The sequence below is a fragment of the Benincasa hispida genome, chromosome 4 (genome assembly GCF_027475165.1).
Source record: "Benincasa hispida cultivar pf3 chromosome 4, pf3_genome.v1.1, whole genome shotgun sequence".
Taxonomy (NCBI): Eukaryota; Viridiplantae; Streptophyta; class Magnoliopsida; order Cucurbitales; family Cucurbitaceae; genus Benincasa; species Benincasa hispida.
In genome coordinates this window covers 43,815,382-43,827,501 of record NC_143481.1, presented here as the reverse complement: position 1 = coordinate 43,827,501, position 12,120 = coordinate 43,815,382, and the positions used below count along the sequence as shown (strand labels likewise).

The window sequence follows — 12,120 nt, the reverse complement described above, 5'->3', positions numbered from 1 at the left end:
TTAGGAAATGAAATTGTGGGCAAAGTTTGAATAAAAGGAATGAGCAAACATTTTGCCCAATTTCACTTCAGATTTAACGTTGAGATGACCTTTATCTTCGTTAAGGCCTTCGTCAAAGTTGCCCACGGCCATCGGACCGTCCACCATTCTTACGTTTGGTAGCTTGTGCGTGACTGCCTCCAAAGCCTTCCATACTTCTTCCTTGAAGCTTATATTTGGACTTATGAAAAAATCATGAGTTACTATCTTCACCTGCATTTTTTATGTATAAATATTTTACCATTTAAATACAAATTAAATATCACTTTTATATATATATATATATATATATATATATATATATATAAGTGATGTATGAATACGGAGATTTAGGTTCTATTTGGTAGAGAATTCATATTATATTTTATGTTTTCAGTTTCACTAAGAACTCAATTTCTATTTTAGAGAATCCATATCCAAACAATGTAAATTTTAAAACAACATTTTTATATTTTTATTATATCCGGATTTTGAATTTTAAATTTTAAGAAAAGTAGAATTATATTAAATAAAGATAAAAAAAATTAGAAATATAATATATTATGTTATAAACTCACTTCAACTTTTTTTTTTTAAAAAAAAATATGATATGTACTTAGAAATGTAATATAAATTGCATTATAATACAAAATAATAACTATATAATTTTTTTAAAACATAAATCATATTCATAAATAAATTAATAATAGTTTAATATCAACTAAATATTAATGGATAACTACAACTAGTTTTATGTAGAATCAAACACATTTTAAATAATTGTTTAAATTACAATTCAATTTATGAATCTATTACCAAACACATATAACATGAAATACAACTCCAGTTTCATTGAATTTCTTGTTTTCAAATTCTCTACCTCTACCAAACATGTCTGTAGTGTTTTAATCATCTTTGTGAATTGCACATAGAATATTGTTAATTTTATTAGGAAATTTTCTAATGTTTTTAATTAAATAATGATTGTACTGAAAATGCTGCATTTAAAGATTTAAGAAAATGATAATTTGTTAAAAAATCATTATTGAACTGAAATTAAATAAAAAATTGGTAAAGAAATCCAAGATGGAATTTTTTTTGGCCGAGAATTTTGCGAAAACGGAGATGAGGAAGACTTCTCATCCCTTTGCCCATGAAAATTGAAGGACCAAAATATTACTAAATGCAAATCTCAAGTACAACATCGAGTTTGAAAACTCAAAATCAAAATGTATGCTATGCCAAACTCTAAACTTTGTTGACCAAATGTGGGTTGTTTTCAAATATAGAAAAATGAATCAAAATATAGTAAAATTTTAAAACTATCAACAATAAACGCTATAGACACTGATAGACTTCTATCAATATCTATTCGTTGATAGATATTGATAGAAGTCTATCAGTGTCTATGAGCACCTATCGTTGATAGTTCTAAAATTTTGTTATATCTTGTAAATATTTTCAACAGTTTTACCATTTGAAATAATTTTCCCAATAAATGTGTAATTCCCTTTTTAGCAATATTTGGGTGTAGTTTGGTACACCCATGAGTTCATGCATCTCCTTCAATCACAATAGACAAAAAAATATTTAAAAAAATAGAGAAAAAGAAAAATAGTTAGGTTAATCTTAGGTTATGCTTATATTTGTGCATCCCACGCTTATATTGTAATTCCCTTTTTAGCAATATTTGGGTGTAGCTTGGTACACCCATGAGTTCATGCATCCCCTTCAATCACGATAGACAAAAAATATTTTAAAAAATAAAGAAAAAGAAAAATAGTTAGGTTAATCTTAGGCTACGTTTATATTTGTGCAGCCCACCAAATTTTCTAATCATAGTTTTCCCCACGAAAAATGAGCCTTACTTATTTCTTCAAATATTTTATTTATATTTTTATGTATGTGATGAGGGTGGGATGCATCAGTCTCATCATCGAGCCAAAAGGTTGATCCAAATCTAGCCCAAGCCCAATCCAAGGTCAATCATTAACTAGCTTAGCTCAATTCAACCCTTTCATAAATTGGATGGGTTATAAATCTATCATTTTTGAATTGGACCAGTCCATTAGGTCAACCTGTTTGACCCATATTTGGATTAAGTTGTTGGGATGAAAAGGTCAATCCAACATAATAATATATATATGACCCGTATATGGATTAAGTTGTTGGGATGAAAAGGTCAATCCAACATGATAATATATATATGCCCGTATTTGGATTAAGTTGTTGGGATGAAAAGGTCAATCCAACGTAATAATATATATATATTTTATATAATTATTAATACTAATTAATAAATAGTAATATTCTTTAAAAAAAAAAATCAATTCAACAGCCAATTAACTAATTTTCATTTATACATGAGGAGTAATAAAAATAAACGAGAAGATTAATGCCTATTCGGTGGGTGAGAGTTAGAAAATGAAAACCATTAAAGAATTAATCTAATCTTGTCCACATTGGAAAACTTAGAAGATGGAGGAGTTTGCTTACTCTACATATAAAGTCTTCAAGGTTATTTTTAAATTTAATAAAAAACAATAATTTACTTAGAGAAGCCGATCCAAATGGTCAGTCTAAGTCCAATCTAATTTCAACCTATCGAGTAAGGTTTCTAGGTTGGGTTATGAGCTTATGTTTAAGATATCCAAGCTTAGGCAAATCGGTACTTGATTTGATCTTTTCGACTTAGGTCAAGTCGGAACCTTTGATTATTCAAGTTGGATTGACTCAATGATGATGAAGTTATCATATACAAAAATAGATGTATCTTGAGTTGCACTTGAGTATTTGGAGTTAAAAAAAAATATATTTTTTTAAAATAATTGTTAGGTTGCAGCTCGAGATTGAGCATTTGAGGTGAAGACGATGTACTCGAAAGCTTTTCTCTAAAGTAAATATGTTTATAGACATAAAAGTACGATCACGAACCACAATGAAGGGTAGGTCCGGGTGGTTCACATCAGCACGCAAGTCAGTGAAGAACTTAGTGAGCTCTCTTTCATAACACATAGCTTCGTCTTCAACTGCATCATCACACTCTCCTTGATACCATAAAAATCCTTGTACTTTCCCCCCATTTTTTTCCGAAGCCTTAATCCTTTCAACCAGATTAGCATATCTATCAGTCCCTTTAACCCATTCTTTCAAATGGGATCCTCCAATAGCACATGGAACCAGACCAATGACACCAACCCTGTCCCCAGCTATTGCCAAAAGCTCATTGGCAAAGGCCATGCCGGGTCCAATCCCATTGGTCTTTACAACGTCAATATCCCAATGGAGTGGCTCATGGGCTTGTTCCCATACCAAATCAGCTGTCAATCGAAAGATCGATTCGTTGGATTGACATTCGGGCGGGATATATCCATCCCATACCATTTTGTTTGTGGTTGGGTCCTGCAAGATACCGCCTCGACCAGCCATATTGCTCTGTCCTGCGAGAATGAAAATGGTGTTCGGAGAAGTCCTAACTTTTGAATTAGGAATTGGATCCGTCATTTTTTTTTCTTTGCACACAAATGTTTGTTTAATTAATTTGCTTCACCTTTGTCTTTGCCTTCTTTGTTTTGGTCTCTTAATAATTATTTATGTATATAAAGCATGTTTTTGGGTTTTTTAAAGTACTTTGGTAGGTTTGTTGTGATGAAATGAGGTTTGTTTTGATTCAATGGCGTATGGCTGAGAGTTACAACCTTCTTTCATTCTTTTGCAGTTGTCATGAGTTGGCTTCATTTATAGATTTCCACCAACAAAGGATTGAAAAATAGAAATGACAAGTTGCAAAAACCACTCCCCCTAAACGATGGTGGTAGTTGCAATTATAGCTTCAAACTTTCAATTGTAAAAATTGATCTCATAAATTTTTACAAGTGGTAAAAGTGGATCCTTAAACTTCTATAATTATAAAAATTATAATAATTCTATAAGTTTGAGGGTTCAATTTTTATCATTAAATATTTATTGGTCTAATTTTTACAGATTAAGTGGAAAAATAGGGTACATTTGAAAATTATTAGCAAACAATGGTTGTTTGAAAAGTTTGTCTTATTGATTTCCGACTACAAGTAAAACAGAACTGAAGCCACGTTTGCGCTAATAGAAAGGTAATCCATCCATCGTAATCTATGAAGCACAAATACAGATATGGCTACATGATACATATACGATCGGATACGACTATTCATCAATTTCTAAAAAACTAAGATACGGATACGTCTAAGGATACGCCATTTTTTTTTTATATATTTTTATAATATATATATATATATATATCTAAACAATGAGGATACTGATACGTTGAAGATACATTTTTTTTTATAAAGAAAATATAGGATATAGATAAATTTAGCATACAAGTTAATAACAATAGCACAAAATAGAATATAAATATTGAAATACAATACAAAAAAAGCAACATCTAAGATGTTGAACGACAATAGTTAATAAAATACAATAGAAAAGTGACTCATACGAGGGAGAAGTATGAAGATAAATGAACAACTTCTTCATTGAATTGTTGAAGATATCCAAATAGTTTATATTTTGATGGACTTTGTAGGGACTTAAATGTGAAGATGGAGATTATATAATTCTAGTCAGGGTTTGGTCCGTTATTTATTATTTTTCTTTTAGTTTTGGACTCGGGTAGTGAGCTTTTTAAATAGATTGCCTAATTTTAGATAGGGAAAATGTTTTTTTTTTTTTTTTTTTTTTTTAAAAAAAAGTATGCATAGAAATAGATACGTCAAATCACATGTCAGATACGTTTCTGGAAAGTATCTGGAAGTATCGATATCCCATACGTGTCTGATACTGATTCTTTGCCTCACATGAAGTATCTGTGCTTCATAGATGGTAATGTAAAAAGTGGGTCCCAATTGATTACTTTTGTTGTTGTTTACCTGCTTTTTGTTCGATGAAATTTGTTGCCTAATTCTGAACCAAATGATTTAAATCATTTCTTCTAAATATTTTAGTGGCAGCATGGGTCGAACAAATGAATCAAAGAATTTCTCAATTATATGACTTATAGCCCGGGATAACCAGAGGGGGGGGGGGGAGTGGGGAGAGTTTAAGATATGGTTTGTTTGGTTTCAAAAAAATAAATTGCAAGAAGAATTAAATTGCATAAATAAATGCAACAAAATAAAGGCTTGAGAAAAAATATATGAAGAAAGCCTAGCTCGGGTTATTATAGAATTTCTCTATTTAATATACTTGATCATCAAATTTCCATCACCCGAATTAAGTGTTGTCTTGCACCTAACTGAACTAATTGAAAAAGCTAATTGATAATCCTAAACAACTCATTAGTCCAAGTTGTATTATGTAAAATATGCGAATACAATTTCATCCTAATTGCATTAAGATCTAGGGAACGTTAAATGGAATATTTAATAGGAAAAGCCATGGTTAAATATTCGTTTGATTCAATCCTAAGTTGGTTAGAACATTACTTGTCACGTTTGATTCACAAGCTAACCTAACTTATTGCTTCCTATGGATCAACATACAATCAAGTATCACGAATTATACATTAATCAAAAGCAGTAATCATACAATTCCAAAGCATATGATAATATAATAATAGTCAATTAAAACAAAATTGAATCAACAGTCACAATATAATTGGGTTCAAAGATTCACAAGTACATGAAAGTAGAGAAAAATCCTAAAACCCAAGCTAGAAAGAGATACCTTGACCCATAATTGTCATGATGAAAATTAAGGAATTGCTTTGATACATGAACAAACTAGAAAGTGAAAGAGAGAGAAATCGACCTACAATTGGTTGGAATCAAAGGTTCCCAACCCTAGGTAGCTAATGTTCTATTTATAATTATCGAGATGGCGACGTGGCGCTAGGGTGCAGTGTCGCAACGCTGACGAAGTTTGTGCACAGAACATCTTCAGAGTGTCGTGGTAGTGTGCAGGCAGGGGAAAAATGGACATTTTTCAGCTCTTTGTTCTCGGTTGATGCAATTAAGATTTGTTTCGGTCAACGCTCGATTCTACCTCTTAAGTGCTTGAAACCTATAAAACAACTAGATAAACAAATAAAATTCAGGAACAACCCCAAGTTAAGCAGAGCAAGATAACACATTTTCAGTGCTATCAAACAATCCCAACTTAATTCTTGATCGTCCTCGAGCAACATAGAATAAAACACATAATCACACAAGGATATGCTCACTAGAATTGGATGGTTCGTTACTCAAATTTCAACAATTTCCTAAGATTTAACTTGCACTCAACAATGAAATCAATTTATAATCAGTCAAGATAACACAATTTAAAATTATTTCTAGACCTTCATACATGAGTGAGTTCAAAACCATTCTAATTAAGTCCTAGCACATCGAAATGATTTTAAATGACTCTCAATTTGTTTTTCCCTACACTAGCTCAAGCATTAACTATAAGGATCAAAGAAATCAAGATGCCAATATATCAATTAAGGTGCTTGAAATTAAACTATAGGGCCCTAAACTTGCATTCCTTTTACCTTGGGACATTAGCTTTCACACATCACTATAGGAAACTATACTCAATCTTTTCTCGCGAGTGCCCTAACTAATCACAACAAAAGTAGCTCTTTCTACCTATAGTCATGCATAAACATTATAAGTTCATTTTTTTCTTTTTTCTTTTTCATAATTTTCTTTTCAGAGTAATTTTTATTAGCTATTTTTTTTTAAAACAGGCATATAAATCATTTTGACTCCTCAATATTACATTTCAACCTATCATGCAAGATACTATCTAATCAGCGGGGCCTTTCGAAGTGACAATAAAAATATAAGCTAAGTAATACAATTCTAAGCATTCAAGGTCTAATGCAGATAGCCAAAGAATTTAAACTTGCATGAAAGATAAGAATTTGTTTTAAAAAAGGGCTCAAAATCATGACTATTCATTTCAAGCATCCTATCATACAAATTAAAATCACAAGAGAGTACGTCATCAACTATTTGTCATACCGAACCACACAATATGAACAAACATGCATATTAAACACATATAGTAAAATAGCTCGAGCTCAGATGCTCAAGGTCTCTAGCCAAAGCACATACATCCCCCACCCCCAACTTAAATTCTAACAATTTTCCCAATGTGATAAAGAAATAAAAACAAGGGACAAAATAAAAGGGAAATATAAATCTTGCTTGAAATTTTGCATACTGGATGGTGGTGATATTTAGCTCAATTAAGAATAATTCTCTCCATCTTCTCACTAAGCAACTTGAAAACCTAAATATCAAAGAAGGATGGAAAAAATTAAGCTTAATAAAAAAATAAACGATGTGATCCTGAATCATTCATATGGAGACATGCGAGTGGGGGACATTACTGCACGAAGGGAATTCATTCCTACCTGATTCTAGGGATAGTAGATAGTTGTTCTCTTAAGTGCTGACTCAGGGTTTTGAACAAGAGGCCCCACCCTCTCATTGGTTTGAGAGGGACTCGGTTTGTTGGTTGGACCACAAGCTAATTGTTTATTAGAGGATCAATGGGACTTAAGAAGCAATATGTAATTACAAGGGTAAAATAGTAATTTCAACCCAACTATAATTACAAACAACTTGTGAAGAATCGACTTACTAATCATGGTTAAATCAAGTGGACAGAAATATATCTACAGTGAGGAGAGTGCAACTAGTAGGCTTCAGTAGAGTGTCTCGGTAGTTAACAAATGTTGGTTGATTAGATTAAAGAGTTTAGCTAGTTAATCTCAAGATCGTTGGAGCTCATGATTTGTAAGTCCATTAGGTTCCCCTGCTAGCTCATATCAGACTAAACCTTAGGATAGTGTGATAAGAGAATTTGAAACATTCAAATTTAGTTAAAGGAGTAAACGTTAAATTATATGTGATATAATTGACGTAATTATTTATATAGTTTAATCATTAAATTAGACGAAATTGGAGAGTTTTAAATATTTAAATTTGATTTAAATATTGTACATATGAATGAAGATGTTTGAATTAATTTAATATTTGATTTTAATTAATTAATTAATTGTTTAACATTAATATTAGAATTATTATTTAAATTTGGTTTTAAAGAAATTTTATTTAAAATTATTTTTTTAATTTTATTTTTGAAAAATCAAAATTTAAGTGGAACTTTCGATTAGTGGGTTTATCCCACATTTTCCACCAATTAAACACCTACCCACTTAAATTGCATGTGGTTTTGGTGTCATTTGGAGGTTAATCCTCTTGTGTATGATTTCTTCTGTAAATTAAAGAAATTTAATATGAAAAAAGGTTCATGCAATCTGAAATTTGAAGGAGGATTGTTCTCCCAAATTTCTTCACTCAAAAGCTCTTCCAGCTCTCTAAATTCCCTTTAATCTCACTACAAATTGGATCCCACAATCCGTTTTAAGGCTAGAGAATAGCGAGACTCTAGTGGTAGTCTATGATGAGTTCATGTTTAGAATTCACCAAGGAATTGCATTAATTTGGAAGTTCTTCAAAGATTTGAACTGAAAACGCTAATATTCAAGTTATGAACATGCATGTTAATTCCTCAAAATTAATGTAGTTAGAGTGCTAAAAAATAAAAATCGTTTTTGCATGCTTGTAGTTAACTCTTACGCTTTTGTCTATATCAATAATAGCCCTAGTAGTTTTTAAGAAGGGTCGACCTTACAACACAGATAATTCAAAAGAAGGGGAGTTAACATTCAAATTAATTACATAAATATCATAATGAAATATCATAAGGACAAGTTAGGATTTTGACTCTAACAAGTATATCTTTCACTAAACCAACTGAATTAATAACAGAATGGTCAACTAACTGCACTAGAATATCAGTAGGGTGGAAGTTGTGGGATTGAAACTCAGCATATCTTTCACTAAACTGGCTTCTGCATGCTTGTGTTAACTCTTACAATTGGTATAGAACATGTTTTAAGCACTCAATTTGCATTAATTTTAGTTTGGTAGGTGTTAATTTATGGATGAATGTTGTGGTGGTTGAGGTGGATATATTACAGTTTTGGCATCAAATTTTGCCTTTAATTCAGTTGTAATTGTTGTAATTGGCCCCTTGTTTATGGGATTTAATGTGTGAAGAAGGGTTTATGAATTTATTAGAGTCATTAGAGTTGAAATTAGGTTGTATTTTGGAAGTTTTTGGAGCAAGGCGCAACAAGAAATGCGACTGGAAGTTGCTTCTGTCAAGCGGCACCACGACACTTCTTCAATAGCACCGCGATACTATTCTTCAACATTTCTAGAAACATGCGCGCGCGAGGAGCAGTGGTCCAGCTGAATCGATTTGACCTAATTTAGCCCATTATGATCCGGTTCAGCCTGTTTTGGTGCTTTAAAGGTTCGGTTCAAGGATTTTTCGGCTGGTTCAGCCCGATTCGAAGTGTTTGGGAGTAGTTTGGAGCCGATCCTGAGTTATTATTGAAAACATTTAGTTGTTTGCTTGCTTAAGATGCCAAAACTATTCCACTTCAATGTGTGTTTAATTAATTATGCATTATGAATATATGTTTAATTAAATTAAATTTTGAATGTGCATAAAGTATGTCATGTAGATTTAAAATCCCACCGTAGGAAAGCATGTTACATGCATTGTAAGTATGTCATACGTGTTATAATATATAGTATGCATGTGTAAGATTTCATGAATTTTAATATAAGTTGTTATATTAAATTGGAAATGTATGATGTATGTTATGGAAAATGTCTAAGTTATAACTGTTATAAAATAAATTAGACATTTAAAATCTATAACAAAGATAAATGCATGTTCACCTAGGGTTAACAAATGAAATCTTTTTTTAATAGTTAAAATAGGTCGTTATCTTGTAAAACTATGATTACAAGCTCACCCGGCAAGATCCTGTCTAAGGCTGAAGGTACTTAAGTCGACAGTTTACGGAACACCTACTACCTAAGGATGACATCGATTTTTTAGTTTTTTTTACTCGGTTTTATGAGCATGTGTGAACGATGTGAGGTAATAAATAATTTATCACTTAGATATCGTAATCCAGTATAAAAGTTATACTCGGATAAACACCTAGCTAAGGTTGTTTTAGTTAGTTAGAATATACCTAAATAAAAGTTTACCCAAACCGCCTAGAACATTTCAATGGGAGATTAATGATTTGTATGATATATTATTTTTAGCTCTCACGTCTATAAGAGTTCACACCGTGAGACTCATGCTTGGCTCGAGTCATTTTTAGGCGACTGCTTCATTCAGAAAGTGTTTGCATGGGTCAATAGCAAGGTGAATAGGGGAAGTTGTTCATAGTAAGTGGGAGAAGGAGATGTGTCAACACATTCTACGGTCTTCTCCATTAGGTTGCATGTGATATTCCCATGTTCTGCTTACGTGTCGTTTTTAGGTGACCACCCATTTAGAGGGTTGTGACTTGGGGATCGAAATAACGCAAACATTAGATAGGGTCTTTTAGATTCGTCTTTAGCATTGTTTGTCCCTCAGTAGCTTGTTGATACTGGTCTTTGGGATTTGAAAATGGTGGGTTTCACTCACAAGAACTACTAAGTGTTAGTAAGTTCTTGACCAAAGAGTGATAATTAAATGCTATAGGATAAGAGTTATTATGGTGTTAGTATTTAGTCAAGAATGTCTTGATTCAGTGAAGGAGTAATTGACTATCCCTCGGTAGCGGTTATTTTGACTCACTGAAGTATCGTTGCAAATGAATGAGATATGGGTACCTTATTACTTTTGCTAAAACTTTAGAAATGGATAGGGTCTCTTAGATTCATCTTCAGCATAGTCTGCACCTCAGTAGCTTGTTAATACCGGTTTCTGGGATTTGAAAATGGTGGGTTACACTCACAAGAACTACTAAGTGTTAGTAAGTTCTTGACCAAAGAGTGATAATTAAATGCTATAGGATAAGAGTTATTATGGTATTAGTATTTAGTCAAGAATTTCTTGATTCAGTGAAGGAGTAATTGACTATCCCTCGGTAGCGGTTATTCTGACTCACTGAAGCATCGTTGCAAATTAATGAGATACGGGTACCTTATTACTTTTGTTAAAACTTGATTGGATTAATAGCATTTAAGTAATCGAAGTTGTTTATATCTTTAGCATGTCAAACTTAATAAACTACTCGCTTTAGATAAGTTTAACGATAGCAATTACTCAACATGAAAATCAAATATAAACACGATACTAGTAATTGTTGATCTGAGGTTTGTTTTAAAAGAGGAATGTCCTCTAGTTCCCAACTCATCAACAAATCGAAATGTTCGAGATGCATATGAAATATGGGCAAGGGAAAATGAAAAGACCCGAGCCTATATTTTAGCAAGCTGATGTCTTGACTAAAAAACACGAGAGCATGGTCACCGCAAAGGCGATCATGGATTTGTTGAAGGTGATGTTTGGAAAACCGTCTGCATTTGTCAGGCATAATGCTCTTAAGTACGTTTACAACTCCCGCATGAAGGAAGGAAATTTTGTTAGAGAACATGTTCTAGATATGATGGTCCACTTCAATGTGACAACATTGTCATAGACAAAAAGAGTCAAGTTAGTTTCATCATGGAATCTCTTCTGAAGAGTTTTCTGTAGTTTTGAACTAATGAAATGATGAATAAGATTGAATACAATCTAACCACTCTTTTACGAGTTCTAGACTTACCAGTCTCTAATGAAGAATAAGGGACAATAAGGGGAAGCAAATGTTGTTACCTCTAAAAAGTTCCAAAAGGAATCGTTCTTAGGAACAAAGTCTAGACTTTCCACTTCATGGAATAAGAGTATTCTGATGAAGAAGAAGGGTTATGGGAAAAGAAACGCTCCTGCAAAACACAAAGGCAAGAGAAAAGTTATAGACAAAGGAAAATGTTTCCACTGCAACAAAGACGGGCTTTGGAAAAGAAAATGCCCAAATACCTTGCTGAGAAGACAACTGAGAAGGTAAAACAAGGTAAATATGATTTTCTCTTTGTTGAAACATGTTTAGTGGAGGATAATCACTTGACTTGGATACTAGATTCGGGTGACGCTAACCATATTTGTACTTTTATTCAAGAAACTAGTTCCTAGAGATAACTTGCAGAAGGCGAGATGACTTACAAG

General features: G+C 32.3%; 1 pseudogene; it reads right to left on the bottom strand.

Annotated features, from left to right (window-relative positions):
* LOC120076212 (putative carbohydrate esterase At4g34215 pseudogene) lies at positions 1–3,522 on the bottom strand (annotated as a pseudogene).
* Between the last annotated feature and the right edge of the window lie 8,598 nt (positions 3,523–12,120).